This window comes from Mesoplodon bidens (assembly GCF_964165515.1).
Source record: "Mesoplodon bidens genome assembly, chromosome: 11".
NCBI lineage: Eukaryota > Metazoa > Chordata > Mammalia > Artiodactyla > Ziphiidae > Mesoplodon > Mesoplodon bidens.
The window spans coordinates 1,504,757-1,530,199 of record NC_138167.1 but is presented as its reverse complement, the minus strand read 5'-3'; the positions used below and the strand labels follow the sequence as shown (position 1 = coordinate 1,530,199).

Sequence of the window (25,443 nt, the reverse complement as noted above, 5' to 3'; positions counted from 1 at the left end):
AAAACTACAATCAAATAAAACCCAATCATTAATCCTCTTCTGAGTTACAGAGGACTGATTGTGTCATTGTGTGAGAAACACTGAAGAGGGCTCTTTTGTAGTATGCAGGAAAATCAACAGTAGGTGTCAAACAGAAAAATGAAGCCCTGCAGGTGAAGCTGTCTCTGGAGCCAAGAGACACTGGCAATTTATGCAGAGTTGCAAGCGAGCCTTTGGAGGGTTGAAAGGGGTGTTGGCACGAGCTGTAGAACACGCGGGGCTCTCGGTGGGGCCCTCCACAGAGATGAGTTCATGGGCCACAGCAGCCCTGTTCGCTGGGAAGCTTAGTGTTTGGGGGTAGCAGCTCCAAGCAACAGTCTCGCCCAGGTTAACTGCCAAAAATTTACTGTGTGATTCTCAGCTCTTTGTAATTGTGAAGAAGAGTTTCTAGAAAAGCATTTCCTCTGTAGGAGTAATTAAGTGTTAGAATATGTCATACCCAACAAAAAGAGGGAAGAGTCCCCAAAGCAGAGAACTTTCAGCCCATATTTCTTCCATGCTCCTGACTTTTGACCTTACTGATGCTTGCTTGATGATAGCTCTTGTTATTTCTGCTACGTTATAGTCCACAATGATCATTTCTTCATTCTTCATTCCTTCATGTCAAGTCAATGTCAGTTTTATTACCCAGTTATGCTGAGAGTATAATTTAAGAATCAGTTTTGATGTTTAATTCACCCTTACTGTTGATGTTATACGTGGTATGTTTTTGCACATGTGGTTTAAAGCTAGCACTTGCCTCTGTTGATTAGCTTTCTGCTTTGCTCAGATAGCAAATAGAAAAATTCTTAACCCTTGCCCCATCTCGGATTTGGTAACTGCTTTGAAAGCCCCCAAACAGGTGATTGTTGTAAACAGGACTCATTGAGTTTCCGTTCCTCACGTTGCTTTTTGCTGTTGATGCGCTAAGCCCTCTGGATACAGAGCAGTGTCTGGTGTCCATGCACACATCGCCAGTCAGTCCCATAAACCTGCGTTGCTAAAAGTGTCGCTTGGGTTGATGGCAGGACTTCATCGTGATGAGGTATCACTTCAGACTTTGTCTTTCCATTTAGGTTCTTCTATATTACCTTTTGGTATCATTGCTGAAGCATCGTGAGTTGAGTTTATCGTTAGAAGTGTTCATAATTTGACTTATGTTTTCACACTTGTGGCCATCACAGAGATGTACCTGGCATGTTTAAATCCTGGATTTCTTTACTTAACCTGTAATAAGGTTTAATTTTCAGAGTGGCTAAAGCTCTGGTAGGACTGGGAAGGCATAGAGAACACTTGTGCGACTCCTGTGTGTTTATGGTGGGAGGAGGCCTCTCGGTTCATTTTCTTTGACATATTGTCTTCCTGACTTTACATATGTAAACAAAATGTTAGACACATTGTTCTGCAGTTAGTATTTTAACTGAAAAGTGTCGTGTGTACTTATTAATGTCAACATAAAGATCTGCATATTCTGTTTAACAACTGCTTGGTGTTCCCTTGTATAGATGTCCCAGTGTTTTTTCTATCATTTTTCTGCTCAAGGTCATACAGATTTTTTTCCAGTTTTGCAAAATTACAAACAGTACTGCAAAGAACATTGTTATACTTGCGTCTTCTCACATATTTAAGCATATTCTCTGGGAGAGATTCATTAATGGGATTACTGAGTCAAAACGTGAAGCAAATTTTATTTTGATTCCCATCGCTAAACTCCTCTTAACAAAAGGCCCTGCCACAGACTCCTGCGTGTACTGTGTATTATCTGTCTTTTAAGTTTTTGCTGACCCAGTTCTATATTTGGGATGCCTTGCGTTACTCCCTCTCGTCCTCCTTCAGCAGTATGGTATTCCACGGTACTGTACTTACTTAGTCCTCCACCGATGGCCATTTAAGTTACTCCTGACACTTAGCCATTTTACACACACTGCTGCAAAATAGTAACACATTCATAATAAGACAGAATTTTCATAAATATAAGAATAACTTGTATAAAAGGTATTTCAACTGATGTGTGAGTATTTCTGTAGCATAGAACCCCAGCAGTGGAATTGTAGGGTAAGACAGCATATGCATCTGTAATTCTAGCTAATATTGTTGAATGAAAAAGCAGGGTGGAAAGCAGTGTGCAAAGTGTTTTCAAGGGGGAGGCAAGAGCATATGCGTATGCAGGCACACACATGCTTATGTGTTATCATCCGGGTCAGTGGGAGGGAAAATGACACACAAAGGTCAGACAAGCACACACACGCATAAATATATTTTTTCAAACGTTTAAAAAATTTTTAACCATGTGAATGTATTACCTATGTAATATTTTAAATATTTCTTTGACATGGTAGTAAAAGCATGAGCTTTCAAATTAGAACTAAATTTAAATGTACACTGTGTGACCTTCAGCATAAACATTTAATTTACTCTGAATCTCTGTTTTCTCATGTATGTAAATGAAACTAGTAGATGCTTGTCTTGCAGAGTTGCATAATTCAATGAGAAACTGTGGGAAAGTGGATAACACAGTGGCCAGCTCATGCTGCATTTGAGCAGAGAGTAAGTTCTTTTGGATTCCTTCCATGCTTTCAGCCAAAGATATTTCTGTAATATGAAATCCTGAGAGGTAGTATTTAGAGGAATAAAACTTAATCAGATGGGCTTCCCTGGTGGCGCAGTGGTTAAGAATCTGCCTGCCAATGCAGGGGACACAGGTTCGAGCCCTGGTCTGGGAAGATCCCACATGCCGCGGAGCAACTAAGCCCATGAGCCACAACTACTGAGCCTGTGCGTCTGGAGCCTGTACTCCACAACGGGAGAGGCCGTGACAGTGAGAGGTCTGCGCACCGCGATGAAGAGTGGCCTCCGCTCGCTGCAATTGGAGAAAGCCCTCACACAGAAATGAAGATCCAACACAGCCAAAAATAAATAAATAAATTTATAAAAAAAAAAAAAAAAAAAAAAAAAAACTTAATCAGAGAATGTCTGTTGTCTGTTGCACTCTATTTAAATGTGAATATAGAGGCAGAATTGAACCATTTATTTTACTCAGAAGGAGGCCATTACCCTTTGTGACGGTGACTTCTTTTATGTTACCAGACAATGGAAAAACGAATACGAGTGGGAAACTAATATATATTTATTAGTTTTATATATATATACACGCACACGCAGAGAGAATAGAGCTGTTACAGTGAGTAAAGCATTTATTCAGAAGCTGACATGAGCAACCCTTAAGCCAGGCTCATATGTTATCAGGCATGTATGTTGTAGTCTTGTATTGATGTGTGTGTGTGTGTGTGTGTGTGTAAACTGGATCTACTTATAAGCCGCTGTAATTTAGCCAGTGATAGCTTCTGGGTAATTCCTGCAAAGAAATAAATTTTGAATTAGTGTTGTGTATATACACATAGCGGAAGAATATCAGCTTTTGAAAATAAGTACATGTTATCACTACAGTATATTAAAATGTCTTGTGTTTCTTCCAAACTTACTCCATTAGTTTTCCCTCCCAAGTCATTTGTACCTCAAGGACTTCATAAAACTTTCCTTGTCAAGAATATCAAATTAAAAAAGACTCTTGGCAAGTTTCTATAAAACTTTCTAGAAACCAGTGGTTTCTATAAACATCCAAGCTGCCTTGAGTATTGGTCTCCAACTCCAAAGAACCGAAGAGATCCTAAGTGCAATTCTTTTTGTTTTGTTTTGTTTCTTTTTTGTTTTATTCTCTTCCCCAAATTTTGCATCTTGCATATGACTTTTATCCTTTTTCTCTGCATCAGTTTGCTTGGGAGTGCTTCAGATTACCCACTCCAATCTCTTTGCCACTTCAGATGGTCAGCAATTATAAAAGATAAATTATTCACTAACACAAATAAATGTGTAGCTATGAAAGTCCTTCTTTTTATATTTACTACTTAAGAGAACAGAAAGTGATTTTAGGTATTTAAATTGACTTCATAGGTTATTAATCTAATTACTCTCCAGACTTTCTTCTGAAATGTTACAAGAGTTCATATTCAGAAGCATACTCAACTGCTGTAACTCATTCTTACGTTAATATACTATCTGCTGCTTTCCCTGTGAGTCTTTGGATGACCTCTGCTTAAATTCACTAAAATATCTAAACATGTAATATGTATACACACACATACTGCATTCTGTGTTACTGAAGGAATTTCACTTAATATTTTCCTTTCTACATGTAGAACATTTTGATATTTTATACTGTTTCACTTATTTCAGTACAGTTAGAACAGCACTAAAATAACAGATACTACTGTGTTCTTTACTTTGTTTATCAAGAGTTCTGGTGTCCACCGTTTCTAACTCTTTGAAGATGTTACAAAACCTCAAGGTTTTCACATATTTTCCTCAGAAGGTCAGCTTCCACATGGGCTACCTTATCTATAAACATTACAGTTTCTATGTGTGGACTACAACATACACAATTATGCAGCAGGTCTGCAGTTTGTATTCTATTCTACCTATATAATATAGAATATCCAATGTATACAACATTCAAAAATATTTTGGGGGGTAACTTTTGCAATTTCCATTTTAGAATTTTTTTCTGTGGCCGCAAAGCTTAGCTAACCCTTAAAGAGTCTTATTATCACAAAAAATATTGCAGAGAAAAAAAATGCCACATGCTCCTTCTAGAATGATTCTGGGACTCCTCTTTGACTCTCCTGATCACAAACATTTTGTTTCTAAATACTTGATTTCTCTTGTCCTCTCTGTACCATAATTTGTACCTTCATGGTGGTTTTTGCTTGGATTTCCTTAATTGCCTCCTAAGAGGTCTTCTTGTCTCATTGTAACTCATGCTTCACATTGCCTGACGTAATGATTGGTATAAAATTAAGATCTGCTGAATCTTCTCCTTAAAATTCTTCAACGTCACCATCTCCGACCCTTTACACCCTCCACAAGAAAACTTATTTTTCTTAGTATGGTATGTGTAGCTCTCCGTGATGTCTCTCCTGCTTTCTGCTACCCCTACGTGTGGTTGTAGTTCATTTATTCTTGTTGCTGTGTAGTAGTCCAGGCTATGACTGTACCTTAGTTTATTTATCCATTCCACTGTAGATAAAAATTTGTTTGGATATCTTTCAGTTTGGATATCTTACAGAAAGACCACACTAGATTTTATTTACCTCTTTACTTATAGTCTCTTCCAATAGGTTCACTATTTATTGAGGCCAGATTGTTTTCATCTTGTACCTTCTAGTACATTACATGGCCTGTGAGTGTTTTGTGAAAGAATGGAGAGAGGGAGGAGGAAGGTTATTCTATTATTGTAGAACGAATTAGACAACATCCATCGCCATTCTTAGAATGGTAATTTTTTTCTTTATATATTTATTTATTTGTGGCTGCGTTGGGTCTTCGCTGCTGCGCACAGTCTTTTTCTAGTTGCTGCAAGCGGGGGCTGCTCTTTGTGCGGGCTTCTCATTGCGGTGGCTTCTCTTATTGTGAAGCACAGGTTCTAGGCACGTGGGCTTCAGTAGTTGTGGCTCACGGGCTCTGTAGTTGTGGCTCGCGGGCTGTAGAGCGCAGGCCTCAGTAGTTGTGGCGCACGGGCTTAGTTGCTCCGCGGCATGTGGGATCTTCCGAGACCAGGGCTCGAACCCATGTCCCCTGCATTGGCAGGCGGATTCTTAACCACTGAGCCACCAGGGAAGCCCTAAAATGGTCATTAAAAAAATAAAATCTGCCCTATATTTCTCAGGCTGCTTCCTGCAGCTGTGTTCACTCATAGGCCTTTGTAATGGAAAAGTGAATTCTCAGCACCTCTTTTTAAAATGTAGGGATTTATTAAGCTGTGACTTGCCCATTATCTCTACTTAGTAAATTCTTCCACTTCCATGACTGTGGAGCACATTTTTATTTCTCATAGAAACAAAGTTGTCTACATGAAATCAGTGGTAGAGTGTTCATATATAAAATTAAGCTCTCACAGTTGGTGGAAGAATACTGATGTCGGATGGAATCAGACCTGTACCTTTCTGAACCTTTCCATGCCAGGAATCCACTAGGAATGAGATTAACCTTAGAATTTGAAAAAGGGAATCCTTATCATGTAAAGTATAATCTGAGGAGATACAGAATTAAGAATTCCAGTTTGTTGTTCAGATCCATTCATAAACTCAGTCTTTACTGAGTTCATCCACAATTTTCCTTACATGTTCTTATTCAAGAAGTTACAATGTTGTGATTCTTGAAGCATAGGGAATCCCTCAGGATTTTGTCCTGGATTTAACTTAGTTTCTTGATATGCAGCTACATTGTGTCTTTTCTAAACTAGAAGCAAAACTGATGCAAAGAGAGGTGGCCCTCGTCAGTTCACAGTCACTCTAATAGGAAGCAGGATTGATTAATGGGGTGGAAAACAAAGGTTTGTTTGCTTTTAATACATTTGAGAGAGAAGTAAAGTCACCCCTCGTTATTTGTGGGTTCCGTATATGCCAGTTCACCTGCTGCTAACACTTATTTGTAACTCCAGACGCAGCACTCAGACACTCTCACAGCCATTCGTGGACAGGGGCAGAGTGGCCGGGCTTTGTGACTCACCTCCGTGCACATCCCGCTAGGGCTGTGCCACGTGCTGCCTGCCTTCTCGTCTGGCTCTCACACTCCACACAGGGTCCTCTTCACGGTCTGTGGAGGCCACTTGTTTCCCCTCTTTGCACGAAGGGCTGCCTGGTGTACCTCTGATGTGCCTTACGGAGGAAACACGTGTGCTGGTGAAGCTCCATTCAGGCGTGAGCAGTAGGTCGTGTTCTTGGCCTGGAGTCCAGTGTTAATGAGTCAACAGTGTATGTTAAATATGGTGTCTTTAACAAAAACACACATAAAACATGGTTAGGTATGAACTGGTTGGTGTAAACGTTGTACCCAGAAGCTCGCAGAAACCTCATCCTATATTTCCCTTAGGAGCAGCAGGTCAGGATTTGTGAATTCAGTGTTCACAGCTGCTTTATAGAGCATCGCTACCAGGAGTAAGGAGCATTGTCTGTACTTGATTGCCTTTTACTCCTGCTGTTAACAAGCTAGATTTACTCCTATTTTCTCAGTCTTTTCCCTCCAGTATCTATTACAAATCAATTGACCTTCACTTTGCTACACATATTTGTGACTTTATCTCAGGATTAAATTTTTTTTACTGCATATTCTCATGAGACACAAGTACCTCTTGTGAAAGTAGCAGTTGCCTGCTGCTCATACACCATGGAGCCTGATTGTCAATGATGTTTTAAAGTCATCAATTATACATTGAATTATCAGCATAGAAAATGTAGCTTCTGCTTTGAATTATCTCTTTTACTTCTGAATGTAATTTAAAGGCAAACTAGGCTTCATTCCTAGAAACTTGAGACTTTTAAAGTTTGTTCTACTCCTGATGAAGATTCTCTATGGGCACTTCAGATGGAGTATCTTTTACCCATGGTTTTAGGTACTATACTGGGAAAGCAGGCAGTTGGTTTAGAAATCTTTATAAATAACACTTGGGTGTTTATATAATAAGTGTTGTCTTCCTTTACTGTTTGCTGCTTCCATAAGTTTATTGAATTCATTGTACCCAACTACACAGTGTGGAGCATTTCTCACCTCTCGTGCTAATAAAATTAAGTAAATACATAATCGCTCCCATGTTAATAGCATATTCCTAGAAATAAGGAATTACTTCTTTCCATACCAGTCCTTTTAGAACAAGTGATCAGATCATTTTCTATGTTTTAATGCTTTGAGGAGTAGTCAGTCATATGCTTGCAAATTTGTAATAGGAGATTGAATAAATGTCCTTGTGCTCATATAGGACTATATACTTGAATTGATATCTACCTACTTGATACAGTAAGAGACTTAGATCCCGCATTGTTAAAGTATTCGACATTGAATTAGTCTTATACAGTGTTTAGAACTATGGGAATTTCTAATCTACACCTGGGGGAAAATACCTAATTGGAGACACCACCTTTTTCAATAGGAAATTTCAGAATTTATTTACTTAACAAAAGTTAAGAAGCAAACTGTTATCTTTTCCGTCCTCATTGTATGTGATGCTCTATAATATTTTGTACCCTACTAGTTAACCCCCTCCTTTTTTTTTTTCCCCTCGAGACTGTTTCCTCCCTCTGACTCTGTGGTACCCTTTTCTCATACTTCTTATTTATCTCTGGTAATGACCTTTTTTTTGTTTGTTTTGAACCGTAATTCTGTATTTTAGTTATTTGTTTGTAAATCTGTGTTCCCCACTTCACTGTGGATCGTTTCTCATTTATCTCTCTCCATCGCAATACCTAGCACACATTAATTATTATAATGTATAGTAGATAGTAAGTAATTATGGACGTGAACGGTTTGCACTACTTGAGCGTTGGTGCTCCCTTCGGCCTGAGATTGCCCGTCTGCCATCCGCGCTCACTCTGAGCAGGCTTCCCTCCCTTTACTACTGAGAGGGGAGCTCTGGAACCAGACTGCCTCCTGAGTCCTCTGTCTTCAGCCTGTTTTCACCTTTGAATTCCGACTTCACTCGCTGCTAAACAGCTTCTCACACAGTAAACATGGCAGTGTCGTTTCCCAGCTTAAAATTCTTTCAGTAGCACCCACCTCCTGGAGGATAAACCTCCGCTTCTTGGAGAGCCCTGCGCAGTCTAGTCTGAGCCGTCTTCCTAGCTCCTTCTTCTGCCCTCGCTTCTCTCCTCCTCTCCTGCCCCTTACTCACCCTTGCACCATACACGCAAACACCCTAAACACAATGAGTTTTGACCTCTTGTGGTTTGATGGTTTGCTGGAAATGAGGCCACTGCAGTGTCCGTGAGGAAGCAGGGATGTTCACTTTTGAGGAAGGCATTCCCCTCTTCAGATTTATTAATTCATTTAACAAACTTAAATTATTAAGTCTGGTCATTATTATTGGCCAGACACTGATAGGTGATAAGGGGGGGGGCAATAATACAAAGGTAAATAAAACCCCGGGAGTTCACAATAGAGAAGACAGGCTCAAAACGAATGTAAGATGGTATCTGGTAAAGGTATGGAAGCTCAAAGAAAGAACCAGCTCACAGGGAATTTGATGGGGAGGAGATCACAGAGGAGATGATGACAAATGAGTTATGGTTTAAAGGTTAAGGTTTTTGCCACAGAGGGAAGGAGGAGGAGGATGGGGAGACTCCTTCTGGGCTGGTCAGCGCTGGAGCTGCGTGGATGGAGGGGGCTGCTTGGTAGGGACAGACTGTACTTGAAGGCTGGGGAAGTCTTCTGTGCGGATGAAAGGAAGAGTGATCCCCGTCAGTCTTCAGCGCTAAAGGCATGGCTGTGTTCGGGCAGCAGCAGGCAGAAAGTTGGGAGCACACCATGAAGACTTCAGTGTGTGTTTCCCAAGCTTTGGGCATTTTTCCTGTATTTCGAGCCTTTATTGTAAGGATATAAAAATAACAAGTTTGGGGCTTCCCTGGTGGCGCAGTGGTTGAGAGTCTGCCTGCCGATGTATGGGACGCGGGTTCGTGCCCTGGTCCGGGAGGATCCCACATGCCGCGGAGCGGCTGGGCCCGTGAGCCATGGCCGCTGAGCCTGCGTGTCCGGAGCCTGTGCTCCGCAACGGCAGAGGCCACAGCAGTGAGAGGCCCACATACTGCAAAAAAAACACCAAAAAACAAAAAGCCAAGTTTGTATCTCTTAGGAATACCCTCTGGTCACTATGTGGGCAGTAGATGAGGTTGGGGACCGGGCCACGAGACCTGTCGGGAGTGGGTACGGGATCCCGAAGAAGCGACTTCAGTCAGGAAATGGCAGAAGGGGTGGCGAGTCTCTCCAGAGTAAACCAGAGAGAACTTAGGTCACTGGTACTGTTTGAGACTCCTGAGAGGCGGCAGTACAGTTTTGTTTCCATCCCGGACCTCAGAGTCAAACAGGGCTGGACACACACCCTGTCTCTGCTGCCTACTCTGCAGGTGTGACCTTGGGCAAGTTAGCCTCTGTGAACCAACCTCCATCACTCATGAGAAGGAGCAGAGCAGTCACTACCCACAGGGATGCTGTCGGCATCTTGCCATGAGAAGAGAGCAGGTGTGGACCAGCTCCCGGTGCACACTGGTCTCCTCCCTTCCTTTCCGTTCTCTTACTTTACATGTAAGGGAACTGGCATTCGGAATGGCCAAGTGATTCATGCACAGTCAGAAGCCAACTTAGTGACAGAACTGGTGCCAGATCCCACTTTGATTGCCACTGGATTCTTTCCACTCTTCCAAGAAACATCCATATTCATTTATTCTCATGTGTACAATTTTCAATGAGAAAAAAAAACTATTGGTTCATCCTTTTTTTCTTTCTTGATAAGATCTGGAATTATAAGATCAGCAATTATAGAAATTGCTGTGAATTAAGCATTCATACACTGACCCCATTCCAGAAAGGCGGGTGTTGGATTCCAGCATATGAACATCTTCAGTGATGATAATTCCACAGTTCTCAGCAGTTTCTTTTAGGTCCACCTCTTCTCAACTGGTACAGTTCTCCAATTCTGAACTTCCATCTTTACTGAAAATTGCTGTAGCTTGCCTCAGTAGTCATTTTCCCATTTTGAGCCTGTTTGTATTTTCTAAACTTTCATTTCCAACTTGGTTTTCCAGTTTGCCAACCTCAATATGTCCATTTTAGGTTTTGTTGGATTAATTCATTTACCTCTGACTTTCTTTTCCACGTGTGATTTTTCCTTACTCTTGCTGATTAAAAATAAGTAAGAGTTCGTGTGCCTCAACAGTGGATTAATAAAGAGAATTCTAGTCTAGGAATTGAGAAACCTTCTTTTTCTTCCATCTCTCTTTTTATTGCTAAGCTTCTTCAACATCACAATAGGAAAAATTACATTTGTAAAGTAACCTTATATCTTAAAAAAGAGGGTCCAAGTTGGTATACAGTATATGTTTTGTGAGGAATGTGAATATTCTATATACTTCTGACAGTAAAGTTGGGCATAAGTATGTAGTGTCTGAAACCTGAATAATTCTAATTTTAAAGTCTGAGTGTGGGCAGAAAGAATAGTACATCAGTTGCAGAGAAATTGTGTGGCCACGTTTTACCCAGAGAAAAATTAAAGACTTAAACCCACATTCCAAAATAGAAAAGACGTTGGGAAAATATTTTGCTTAGAAGGAATGATTGCTTTTTGTTTTTGTCTGCTTTAAAAAACAAAACAAAAATCGAAAAACCCCACGTTTCTTCTTTTAAATGTGCAACACGAAAGTACTTCTTGAGACCATTGTTAGCTGTTTCTCCCTTCCACTGTGCTTCACCCTCTTTACCGGGATTTCATTTCTGCTGTGTTACCTTCTAAGCTCTGCTTCTCAGTCAGACTTGAGCCCACGTTGTTAGGGTCATATCAGAGGTAAGTCAGTGCTCCTGTCTCCCCTGAACTCACATGTCCACCTTCCCACCCTTAGTCCTGATAATAGGGTGTTCGAATGGTGGCCATGTAATGGCAAATCCAGTGCTAGGCATTTCCTACTCTGAGCTAGTTGATCCAGTAAATTAAAGTGGATAAATGGGTGCAGTAGGTTTAAAACATATCTGTCTGTTATGGATTTGCTTTTACTTTAGAGAAGTCAGAAAGTCCAGGACGCCTTAAGAGGCTCAGCCTTCTCTCACCCTTGGCAGCCGACAGGCATACTGTTGAGTTGATGATGAACCTGAACGTCTGCCCTCCTGGCCGAGTGGGAGGGGAACCCAGACAGTGCACTGGCCTCACTCTGGAGCCTGCCAAGATTTTTACTTCTTCCTGGAATGCATCTCAAGAAGATTAACTGGTGGACTTTCCAGGGTACCTGTCACTCATGGAGACCAAAGAAGAATATACATCGTGTTACTCTCAACATAGCAAGTCAGAGGTTATAGTCCCAGTCACTGTAATCCAGGCAAAGAGGAAACATTGGAAGGACTGTGTGTGTGTGTGTGTGTGTGTGTGTGTGTGTGTGTGTGTGTGTGTGTGTGTGTGTGAGAGAGAGAGAGAGAGAGAGAGAGAGAGAGAGAGAGAGAATGAGAATGAGAATGAATTATGTGCAGAGAAATAACTGTGGCCACATTTTACCCAGGGTGAGGATGAAGGAGATATATATATTTAAAAACTATTTGATACTGCATATAGTAGGCCAAATTAGACATCCCAGAATTATTAGCTACACCTGTTTATTTGATTTCTGGGAATGTTTTCGAACCATCTCAAACTCAGTTGAAAACAATGTCAGTACTTAAAGTCAACCTTCCAGTGTTGTTTTCAGTCTCAGATGCTGGTGAATCTCTCGTTATTCTAAATGGAGATTATGTTTCTGCTGACCATTGTTCTCCAGGTCTCACAGCAGTGAAGCATTTGCTCCCTCTTCCGTCTGTCCACCCCTCCCCACCTCACATACTGCACCCCTGCGGGCAGCGGCACTTCCTGCACCCACTCTGCCCCACACAGTGGCAGGTCAGTGTGAACAGGCAAACATTGTTTAATTAATGAATGTTTACTAAACATGGAATATTGCTGGGCTTTGAAAGTCTCTAAAATTTAAAAATAATCAATCATATGTAGCAAAAAAATTTATTACTTTTGTAATGTATGATACCCTCTGCATTGCTCAATGTTCCTTTTATAAACACTCCTGTAACCAAAAATCTTTACTTGTGAACAGCAAACCTTTACATGATGAGTTGGAATGTCACTGTGTACTAGGCGAGAAGAGCTGTGCGCCTCTTCCGTTACTTTGGCAACTCGTTGTTTTGTCTTGTGATTTTTCTTTTTTAATAAGTCAATCAAATGCAATAAGATAGTTTTTCAGTTTCTGATACTCAGTCTATAATTCAAGTAATAACATTTTGTGTGATTCCAGTGTTCAAGACATGGGGTGGTTTTTTTTATGGAAAATTTTAAACATATTTAAAAGTAGAACAGTGAACTTCGGTGTTTGTCATTCATCTTTAACAGTGATCAACTTATGACTAATTTTATTTTATCTGTATTCTTACTTCCCCCATTCTGTTTTATTTTGAAGCAAATTGTAGACATCATATTATTTTATCCTAGGTCATTCAGTATATATTTCTAAAAGATGAGAGTTCTGTTTAAAACATGGCAACAGTACCATTATCACAGCTGAAAAAACTTAACAGTAATTCTTTATTTTCATCAAAGTTAGTGTTAACATTTATCAGGCTATTTCTAAATGGTTTGTACTTTTGATTATTTGTAGCTTGTGGAACTCAGCATCCAAACCAATGTCTATGTTGAAGCTGCTTTATATGTCTCTTAAGTCTATTTTAAGTTCCCTTCCATCTCTTTTACCCCTTTCAGTATATTTGTTGAAAAAAACCAAGTTCTTAGCCCTGCATTCTGGGTTTTGCTAATTGCATCACTATGGAGACATTTAACATTTTTCCGTTAATAGAATTTTTTATTATAAATTGCTTCTTAGATTTACAGGCTTGTCAGATTACAATATTTTCAGTAATCATATTTTTATTGGTAATGTTGCTATTTAATCATATAGGTCAAAATTAGAGTTAGAATCTCAGCCATTTTTTAGCTGTGTGAATTCAAATAAGTTAATTAATTTATCTGTGTCTCTCCCATCTCTGAAATGAAAATAATTATAGCGCCTCTTTAGGTTGTTGTGAGAATTAAATTAAATCAACATTGTTATCAGTCATGGTTGTGATCATAGTAATCAAAAGGTATATCAATGGCTTAAAATTGGTCCTCTGATTTCAGGAAATATTTGATAGGTCATTTCCTACTTATTATGTGATGAAACACTTGTCTTTTTGATATTCATAGAGAGGCTCCTTCTCCTTCCTTTCTTGGTCTTAGGCAGAATATGAACTTAGGGAAGTTTTTTTTATTTATATAGTGTCAATTCTTTTACTTTTTAAAAATTTTTTTAATGTTTTTTTAACATCTTATTGGAGTATAATTGCTTCATAATGTTGTGCTAGTTTGCGCTGCACAACAAAGTGAATCAGTCATATGTATATGTATATCCCCATATCTCCTCTTCTTACCTCTCCCTCCCCCCACCTCCCTACCCCATCCCTCTAGGTGGTCACAAAGCACCGAGCTGATCTCCATGTGCTATGCAGCTGCTTCCCACTAGCTATCTGTTTTACATTTGGTAGTGTGTATATGTCCATGCCACTGTCTCACTTCGTCCCAGCTTACCCTTCCCCCTCCCCGTGTCCTCAAGTCCATTCTCTACGTGTGTGTCTTTATTCCTGTCCTGCCCCTAGGGTCATCAGAACCATTTTATTTTTTTGATTCTATATGTATGTGTTAGCGTACGGTATTTGTTTTTCTCCTTCTGACTGACTTCACTCTGTATGACAGACTCTAGGTCCATCCACCTCACTACAGATAACTCAATTTCATTTCTTTTTATGGCTGAATAATATTCCATTGTATATAATGTGCCGCATCTTCTTTATCCATTCATCTGTCAGTGGACACTTAGATTGTTTCCATGTCCTGGCTATAGTAAATAGTGCTGCAGTGAACACTGTGGTACATGACTCTTTTTGAATTATGGTTTTCTCAGGGTATATGCCCAGTAGTGGGATTGCTGGGTTATATAGTAGTTCTATTTGTAGTTTTTTAAGGAACCTCCATACTGTTCTCCGTAGCGGCTGTATCAATTTACATTCCCACCAACAGTGCAAGAGGGTACCCTTTTCTCCACACCCTCTCCAGCATTTATCCTTTGTAGATTTTTTGATAATGGCCTTTCCTTCATTTTTAACTGGTCTCACCTTTTAAAACCTCTAGTAGTTGGATTTGGGACCTTCCTAGAGTAATCCTCAATTTCTCTTATATTTTTAACTCTTTGGGTTTTATTTCTTCAGTTTTGGGGGTATTTTCTTGACTTTCTCTCAGTCCTTTTGAATTTTTTTAATTTTGGTAATGAGTGTTTTAACTGTCTTATAATCTAATGTTCTTTTTTCATGACCTCCTAGATTTTGTTTTGTAGCTTTAATACCTTCTTGAATTTCTCTGAGAAAAGTCATTAGACCTTTTTAAGAACTTTCGTCTGTTTCCTGAGTGGTATTTCCTTCTACCTCAGTTATTATTTATTTTCTCTTTCATTGTGGAGGTTTTCCACATATGTCTGATGATCCTTAATGGCCCATTCATACTTAAGAACTGAGTTGATTGCAGTGGGTGGCTGCATTGAGATTCCTTTAGTGGTGTTTACAGGGTTACCTTCCTGCGAGGCCTCTCCTCTGAATGAGGCAGCTGGCAAGTAGTTTTATTTACATAAACAGAACTTGTTAACTGTCAGACATCTCCTTAGGATGGATGGGCGTAGATCCAGGTTGGAGGGCCCCCCCAAGTCTAGAATGAAGAATTCACTCAGGGGCACCAATTCTCACATAAGAGCTTTACCTCTCCCTAAGTCGTTTATTTAGTATCATAGAGGACCCAGGCATATTTCTTTGCTTGCTTGCTTGTTATAGCTGGGGGGAATAATAAGCCGCATGTCCTGTATAAGAAGACAGGAAAGTGAGGAGGGACAGCTGCTGCAGTGAGTTAGTAGTTAGAGTTTGAATGAATTCCCTTATTTTTGGCTCCTCCTTTCTGTCCCGCCCACAGGCTTGTTTGAGTCCTGAACTTCGTTGGAGTCTTTCAGGGAGGACTCGCTCCCATCTCACCGTTAGCCTCCTACTGCATTTCCCTGGACTGCAGGACACTCCTCCACTCCTGTTCACCTGGCAGTGCACTTGCTTCTTTTTATCTCTTTCAGAAATTCTTTGAATGGTCCCATCTGATATTGATACTAAAGAAATACAAATAGGAAATAAACCCATAACAGAAGTTATTTCCTTTTTATCTTTCTTCAGTATCATTTTAATGGAGTCTCCATTGGATTGGAGGAGCTTTCAGACACCAAGCTGAAAGGGATAATGGGAAGTTCATATCGCTACTGACAAATGATACAGTTATTGAAGATCGGTTAATTCATTCACCAGACATTGGTTAAGTAGCATTATGCGCTAGAAAGTTCTCTAATATCAAGAGATACACAAGTGATCAAGGCAGATAAGAGCCCTGCCTTTATGGAGGTGGAGGATACATTTTAGTGTATTTTAGACATAAAATAAGTAAACAAGATGGTTTCAGACAAGGATTAAGTAACGGGAAGAAAATATAAGAGAGCTTACATAGAAATTGACTGCTGGAGGGATTTTATAATATGTTGGGGTTGGGGAAATTTTTAGATTAGGGGGTCTAAGAATGCTTCTTTTAGGTCTTCCTTGAACTTTATCTCCTTAATGTTGTAAAGAAGTTAGCCATGTGACTGTCTGGGGTAAGAGCATTCCAGGCATAAATTGGTGCAAATACAGAGGCCCTGATGCAGGATTGAACTTGGTCTGTTAGAAAAATAGAAACAAAACCATTGAGTATAATAAATGAGGGGATTCATAGGAAATGTGCCCAAAGATGTAGGCAAGACCCAGGTCATTTAAGGTCTTAAAGGAGTTTGAATTTTATTCTAAATAGAGTGGGAAACCGTCAGAGAATTTTGACCAGGGTGGTGGCATGGTGTAATTTATGTTTTTAAAGTTTATAGATCTATAATGTATTTTGTAAGTTGAGCCTTTGGCATTCTGATGGTTTGGATATTGGGGATGAAGGAAATGGAGGAATCAAGGATTGCTCATTTCGTTTTGTCTTGAATAATTGATCCTGCAAAGTTCTATGGATATTTTTATTCTGCTCTGGTGATGTGCCCTGGGTGGCCCAGATTTCAGCACTGGCCACAGTGGTGACCCTTACTTAGGTTGCAAGATTTCTAGTTTACACTCAAGTGCTCAGACATTTATTCAGCATAGCCAGGATGGATGGAACCAGAGGGACTTCCAGGCTTAGCAGTATACTGTGCTGGAAGTAGTCCTCTCCCACCAAACTGTCATGCTTTTGAATTTGAGATAACTCTAAGTTTTAAAGCAGCCACCTGAATGTGAGGAGTACACTGTTCAATTTACATAAGTGAGAAGGTTCTGCCATGGTTGCTTGGTCCAGTTTTTCAATCTTAAAAGCCTGTAGTAGCAAATTCAGATGTATTCAAGGGCTAAGCAGATAATGTAAATTATTGAAATGGAAAATAATATAAATGATTAAAGTGGGACAGTGTCAAAGCATTCATGTTCACTGAAAAACAAAATGCCATGCAGATGAAACACTTGTGTAAACCATATATAGACTGCGGGAAGCAATTTCTGGTATCTCTCTAATCTTGTCAACAGTTCTTTGCAGGGGAGCAGTAAATTTTTATTTTTCAAAGTGGAAAGACAAGTGACATCAGCATTGTGGAGGCATAAGATGTTTCCTTCCACCTACACCCCCCCCCCCAAATATTCAGCATCCATCTAGGAATAAAAGTGTCTTTATGGGAGCTGTAGGATCTGTCATCATACACAAAGAGATCTGGAAGGAATATCGCCCACCCATGCATTGTGTATGTATAGGCAGACAGACCTCATTCCCCACTGTAGACCCTGAAGTGACTCATGAGCCAGCTCCAGGTCCTCTTGACTGAGGTCTGGGAGCCCCTGGAGAACACTGACTTAAACAGTCACCCACAGAGAAGAGAGCCTTTGTGGAAGTCCAGGTTTACAGAGATCTAGCACTCCATTGGAGTAAAAAAAGTGAGTTTGGATGCACTGAAGCAGGCAGTTAATAAAGCCTGGTGGTGGCTGCACCTGCACATGTGAAGGCAGCAATCAAAACTCAAAGGAACATTGAAAATCAAGGAAGCATGACACCACTGAAGGATCACAGTAACCTTCCGTACTGAGCCTAAAGATGTGGAGATCTATGATTTACTCAGTAAAGAATTCAAAATATCTGTTTCAAGGAAACTCAGTGAACTGCAAGAAAACAGAAAGACAATTTGGTGAAATCAGAAAAATAATATAGGGACAAAATGAGAAGTTTAATGAGATAAGAAATCATGAAAAAGAACCAAACAGAAGTTCTTCTCTCTCCCCTTCTCTAACTGAAGGATTCCTTGTGTGTGGGCTCTTGGCCTCCTGGAAGTTATTGTGTCTCTTGCATCATGAAGGGAGAAAGGTTGAGATGCAGACTTAGACAGGCTAAGAGAGGCCAGATCGATCCATTTGAGGATCAGTGAATTTCATTCATTTCATTGAGTATAATGAAAAGTCTGCTGCATCAACAGCAGACTTGGTCAAGCAGAGTAAAGAATCAGTGAGAATGAAGACACGAGCTTTGAAATTACCCAGTCAGAGGAGAACAACAATAACACAAGAGTGAGGAAACACCCAAATGATCTGTGGGATACCATCAGGAGAACCAATTTGTGAATTATTGGGGTTCCAAAAGGAGAAGAGGGTGAGAAGGGGGCGGAAAGCTTAGTTAAAGAAATAATAACTGAGAACTTGCCAAATCTGGGGAGAGATTTGGATACTGAAGTACATGAACCTCATAAGTCACCAAACAAAACAACGTAAAGAAATCCTCTCCTTCCTAACCAGCATAGTACTGATATTCCTTGCCAGCACAATTAAACAAGGAATAGAAATAAAAGGCATCAGAGGTGAAAAGGAAGAAGTAAAATTGTCTCTATTTGTACATAACATGATTTTATATATAGAAAATCAAAGATATGACAAAAAAACTTAGATCTAATTAACAAAGTCAGTAAAGTTGCAGGACAGAATCAACATACAAAAATCAGTTGCATTTCTATACACTGACAACAAATTATCTGAAAAAGAAATAAAGAAAATGATCCTATTTATAATAATATCAAAACAATAAAATACTAAAAATAAATTTAACCGAGGAGGTAAAAGATCTATATATGGAAAACTCTAAGACTTTGATGAAAGAAATTGAAGAAGACACAAATAAATGGAAAGATATCCTGTGTTTATAGATTAGAAGAATTGATATTCAATATTAATTAACATATAGACATTATATGTTTGTACTATCCAAAGCTATCTATAGACACCTTATCTCTCCTAAGATTCCAATGGCATTTCTTATGAAAGTAGAAAAAACAACTGTAAAATTTGTATGGAACCACAAAAGACCTCAAGTAGCCAAAGCAATCCTGAGAAAGAAGAACAAAGCTGGAGGCATCACTCTTCCTGATTTCAAACTATACATAAAGCTATAGTGATCAAAAGACTATGGTGCTGGCATAAAAACAGACACATAGACCAATGGAACAGAACTGAAAGAAACCCATACGTATATGGTCAATTAGTTTATGACAAAAATAGCCAAGAATACTCAGTGGGAAAAGGGAAGTCTCTCAATAAATGACGTTGGGAAAACTGGACCACTACATGCAAAAGAATGAAACTGGACCCCTGTCTTACACCATACACAAAAAATCAAAAATCAACTCAAAATAGATTAAAGACTTGAACATAAAACCTGAAACCATAAATCTCCTAGAAGAAAACATAGGGGTTAAGCTCTTGATATTGGTCTTGGCAATGATTTTTTGGATTTGATACCAAAAGTAAAGGCAACAAAAGCAAAAACCAACATGTGGGACTACATCAAACTGAAAAACTTCTGCACAGCAAAGGTAACCATCAAGAAAATGAAAAGGCAGTCTACCAAATGGGAGAAAATATTTGCAAGTCATGTCTGATAAGGGGTTGATACCAATATATATGAACTCATACAACTCAGTAGCAAAAAAAACTAAATAATCCAATTAAAAATGGACAAAGTACCTGAATAGTCATTTTTCCAAAGAAGATACTCACATGGCCAACAGGTATGTGGGAAGGTGTTCAGCATGACTAATCATCAGGGAAATGCAAATGAAAACTGCAGTGAGATATCACCTCCCACTTGTTAAAATGACTATCATAAAAAAAAAATGAGAAATAACAAGTGTTGGTGAGGATGTGGAGAAAAGGGAACCCTTGTGCACTGTTGGTGGGAATGTAAATTGGTACAACCACCATGGAAGACAGAGTTTCCTCAAAAAATTAAAAACAGAACTATCATATGATCCAGCAACCCCACTTCTGGGTATATATTGTAAGAAAATAAAATCACTATCTCGAAAAGATATCTCCTGCATCCCCATGTTCATTGCAGCATTATTTACAATAATCTAGACATGGAAACAACCTAAGTGTCCATCAACAGATGAATGGTTAAAGAAAATGTCTCACACAAGAATATTATTCAGCCATGAAAAAGGAAGGAAATCTTGTCATTTGCAATACATGGGATAGACTTGGAGGACATTATACTAAGTAAAGTAAGTCAAAGAAAGACAAATATTGAAAGATCTTACTTAATGTGTGGAATCTGCAAAAAGAAAAAAACATCAAAAAGAGGTTAGATATGTGGTTACTGGAGGTGGGCAGTGGGGGAATTGGGTGAGGGTGGTCAAGATGTACAAACTTCCTGTTATAAGGTTAATAAGCACCACGAATGTAATATACAACATGGAGTCTGCAGTTAGCACTGATCTGTGGTATAGTTGAAAGCTGCCAAGAGAGTAAGTAAACCCAGAAGTTCTCATCACGAGGGAAAAAAACGTTTGGTGCTATGTGAGGTGATTGGTGTTAACTAGACTTATTGTGGTGATCATTTCTCTATGTGTCATTATGTCATGTACCTTAAACTTACACAGTGTTCTATGTTGATTCTATTTCCATAAAACTGATAAAGAAAAAAGAAATCTCTCCAAGAAACTTTGTAATAAAGTTGTCAGAAACCAAAGACAAGCAGAGAATCTTAAAAGCAGGAGGGAAAAAAGCTTAAATAACTTACAAGGGAATCCCTATAAGGCTGTCAGTTGCTTTATCAGCAGAAACCTTACCCCCAGGGGAGAGTGGGATGATACATTCAAGCCGCTGAAAGAAAAAAACTGCCAACCAAGAATACTTTACCTGGCAAAGCTGTCCTTGAGAAACTGAAGGAGAGATTAAGAGTTTCCCAGACAAACAAAAGCTGAGGGAGCTCCTCATCACCAAGACCTGCCTTATCCGAAATGCTGAAAGGAGTTTTTCAAGCTGAAGTGAAAGGTCGCTAATTAGTGACTTGAAGACATGAAAATATACAACGCACTGGTAAAGGGAAGTAAGTATATAACCAAATTCAGAATATTCTAATACTGTAATATGGTGGCGTTTTAACTCTGATATAAAACAAGAGTTTTAAAGTTCTGGAGTTAAAGGATAAGAGTATTAACAATAACTGTAACTGCCGTAATTTGTTAATTAATACACAGTATTAAAAGATAAAATGTGACATCAAAACCATAAAAGGGGTAAAGGGGTAGAGTTTTTATGTATGATCTAAGTTGTTACTACCTTGAAATAGACTATTAGAGCTATAAAATGTTTTATTTCAGCCTCATGGTAACGGCAAAGCAGAAACCTACAGTAGATTCACAAAAGATAAAGAGAAGGGAATCAAAGCATAGCACTGTGGAAAATCACCATTTCACAAAGGAAGGCAGTAAGAGAGGAAGAAAGAAACAAGGGAACTAGAAAACAGCCAGAAAACTATGAATCAGATGGCATATTAAGAAGTGCTTACCTTCAATAATTGTTCTAAATGTAAACGGGTTGAATTCTCTAATCAAAACACATAGATTAGCTGTATGGATAAAATAACAAGACCCAACCATATGCTGCCTACGAGAGACTCACTTTGGCTTTAAAGAAACACATAGGCTCAAAGTGAAAGAATGGAGAAAGATATCCCCTGAAAGCAGAAACAAAACGAGAGCAGGTGTAGTAGTTACACTAGACAAAATGGACTTCAAGCCAAAAACAGTAACTAGAGACAAAAAGATCATTATGTAATGATTAAGGGGTCAGTTCATCAAGAAGACAAAACAGTCGTAATTTTATATGTTCCCAACATTGGAACACCTGAAAGTGTTAAGCAAATACAAACATATCTGAAGGCAGCAGTAGAGAATACAGTAAAAGCAGGTACTTCAGCACCTCACTTTAAACAGTGGGTGAGTCTTCTAGACAGAAAATCGACAGGGAGACACTGGACTTGAATCAGAGTGGAACGGTTTTATTTTTTTCTTGTTATAAAGGAGTACATGCTAATATGTTTAAATCAGATATTTCATAAACATTTAGAGAGGGAAATTAGAATCACTTGTAATCCTACCCTAGAGCTAACTAATTATTTGTTGTATGACTATTCTTGGTTCTGTTTGTATCTCCATAGAAAGATTTTTACCACCTAGCAATAAATATGAAAAATCTTTCTAAATCAGTTAATGATGTATATCATTATTTTAAATATCATAATATTCCACTGAATGATATACCACAAGCTATTTTCCTGGTCTCCTTTTGTTAAAGTGTTTTCCAGTTCCTGTTATTTTAACTCTAAGTGGTATATTGCCACTTCATTCCACCTCTGTTTTTACTGTTCTTCCAGAGAAACAAACAAATACTGATTTAAAACATTGGATATTAACATTTCTATTTTCCCATGAAATCCCATTCATTCTATACTATAGGAAATACGTGACAGAATTGGGGGATTAAATGAGGATTCCCAGAGAAATAAACTATATCCCAGAAATACATATCATCTACTAGAGAAATTTAGTTACTTAACACATTCAGTCATGAAAACTATTGTGTGTCTACCATGTGTTTAGGCATTGCTCTAGAATAGGCTTTCCTAAGCATTGTAGTTATATTTTTTAACTTGCAGTTGCCTTTCTTTAATTCAAATTTTAAATATTTATTTATTTATTTATTTGGCTGCATCGGGTCTTAGTTGTGGCACACGGGATCTTTGTTGCGGCATGCAAGATCTTTTGTTTTGGTGTGCGGGCTTCTCTAGTTGCGGTGTGCAAGCTCCAGAGTGCGTGGGCTCAGTAGTTGTGGCGCATGGGCTCCAGAGTCTGTGAGCTCTGTAGCTGCAGCACGCAGGCTTAGTTGCCCCGCAGCACGTGGGATCTTAGTTCCCTGACCAGGGATCAAACCCGCGTCCCCTGCAGTAGAAGGTGGATTCTTAACCACTGGACCACCAGGGTGTCCCTAATTCAAATTTTTTTATTGAAATTAAAAAAACATAGCTCTTTCACTGGAGGCTCGCACGCCACCTCTGAGGCCGCCACCATTTCCCTAGCGATCCCTGAGAAGGTCCACCACATTCGCGAGCACTCAGCACCCACATCGGTGGGCGATGGAAGATTGCCTTTGCCGTCGCTGCAATTAAGGGTGTGGGGCGAAGATCCACCCTTGTGGTGTTGAGGAAAGCAGACGTGGACCTGACCAGGACAGCCCACTGAGGATGAGGTGCCACGTGTGGTCACCATCATGCAGAATCCACGCCAGTACAGGACCCCAGACTGGTTCTTAGACAGACAGAGGACCTGAAGGATGGAAAACACAGCCAGGTCCTGGCCAAGGGTCTGGACAACAAGCTCTGGGAAGACCTGGAGCGACCGGAGAAGACTTGGACCCACAGAGGCTGTGCCACTTCTGGGGACTTGGTGTCCAGGCCAGCACACCAAGACCACGGGCCGCCATGGCTGTACTGCAGGTGTGCCCAAGAAGAAATAAATTTGTGGGCGTTGTCTATTAATAAATAGTTTATACAGTTAAAGAAAACACATAACATAAAATTTACCATCTTAATCATTTTTAAATGCAGTTCCATAGTGTTATGTATATTCACCTTGTTGTAAAACCAATCTCCAGAACATTGCATCTTGCATTGAAGAGCTCGTCCTTTCCCCCTTGCCCCAGCCCCTGGTCACCACCATTCTACTTTATGTTTCTATGAATTTGACTAATTTAGATAAGTCTTCTAAGTGGAATCATACAGTATGTCTTTTTTTTGACTGGCTTTTATCACATAGCATGATGAACTCAGGTTTCATCCATGTTGTAGTGTGTGTCAGGATTAATTTGAGGCTCCAAGATCAGCCTGGCATACTTAAGGTAATTCTGTGGACAGGTTTGTTTCTGAATCACTGAGTGGATATTCAAATCTTTGTTTGAACTTTGGAAAAATATTTATCAGAATTTCTTCGTGTATTTCATAGAGAGATAAACAGTTTGTGCCAGTTACTGGTCTGTCTTGGGAATTCATGTATGAAAGGCATGGAAGGCAGGAAATCATAATATACTGTGTTGATAGATATAAAAGACATATGAGCTGGGTTCAGCGGGAGCTTGAAGCAAGGGAGGGACCCAGGTCTACCTGGGATGGTTAAGGCAGGCGTCACAGACCCCCTAGCTGTCTCTTAGGAGGAATAAGAGAAGAGAGCTTTGAAAGTATTAATAGACCAAATAAAGTAGAAAATGAAAAGTCATAGAGGTATGAAATACTAAGGTGTATTTGAGGAACCATCAGAAATTTAGTATTGCTGGGGCAAAGAATATTTGAGGCAAATTCTGAAGGAAGATGCTGGAAGGGCCTTGTATGCTATGCCACTAATTAAAATTTTTATTCTGTAGACATAGGGAACAGGGAAGTGACACAGTCCGATCCATATTTCAGGAAAATAGTGCTGGTTCTATTAAGGGTGGATTGGAATGGGGAGACACCAGAGCAGAAGACCAGTAAGGAATCCGTTGGATGAGTCCAGACAGGAACACTCTAAATTTAAGAATTAAGCACACTCGAAGATTAATGAGATAAATACCTAGGTGATCTTTTTGCCTGTCACTCATGCTGTCCACAACTCCTGACAGCCCCTGAACTGACCAGTCCTGGCACTCGGCAGCTTTGAAGTGTTTATTCAGAAACGTCCCTGTTTGTACAGACAGGTGTGGGAGTTCCTGGGCTTAAAGCAGATGTTGCAGCTCTTCTGGGATTTCTTGTGTCTGCACCATGAGACCAGCAGAGCCCTGTGCAGACAAGCTTCTGAAGCAAAGGACCGTTTTTTTCCATTATAGACTCCATCACACCAAGGAGAGTACCATTTGTTGCAACTAGTTAACCTGTATCATTGATTTTAAAATATTTCATGGCACATTAAATGATAGCAGTTTTGGTATTAATCTTTGTAATTTACAGTTTGGGAACTCTGCTTCTCATTATTTTGGCATGAAAACATTCCATTCAGTCATCATGCTACTTTTATTTTTTTATTGTTTACCTACCTACTTACTTACTTACTAACTTATTTATTTATGGCTGCTTTGGGTCTTCATTGCTGCACGTGGGCTTTCTCTAATTGCGGCAAGCGGGGGCTACTCTTCGTTGCAGTGTGCGGGCTTCTCATTGCAGTGGCTTCTCTTGTTGTGGCGCACGGGCTCGTGGAGCACGGGCTCTCAGCGCGCGGGCTCAGTAGTTGTGGCTCATGGGCTCTAGTGCGCAGGTTCAGTAGTTGTGGCGCATGGGCTTAGTTGCTCCAATGCACGTGGGATCTTCCCAGACCAGGGCTCGAACCCGTGTCCCCTGCA

The 25,443-nt window shown here is 39.7% G+C and overlaps 1 protein-coding gene and 1 pseudogene across 6 annotated transcripts in view; both read left to right on the top strand.

The window, feature by feature from the left end:
• ERC1 (ELKS/RAB6-interacting/CAST family member 1) overlaps positions 1 to 25,443 on the top strand; it is a 388,457-nt gene that overhangs the window by 246,001 nt on the left and 117,013 nt on the right. The gene's annotated exons all lie outside the window — the stretch shown is intronic.
• LOC308624770 (small ribosomal subunit protein uS13-like) lies at positions 9,713 to 25,308 on the top strand (annotated as a pseudogene). The gene is made up of 3 exons: positions 9,713 to 9,765; positions 9,966 to 10,080; positions 22,963 to 25,308. The product of its transcript is annotated as a small ribosomal subunit protein uS13-like (transcript).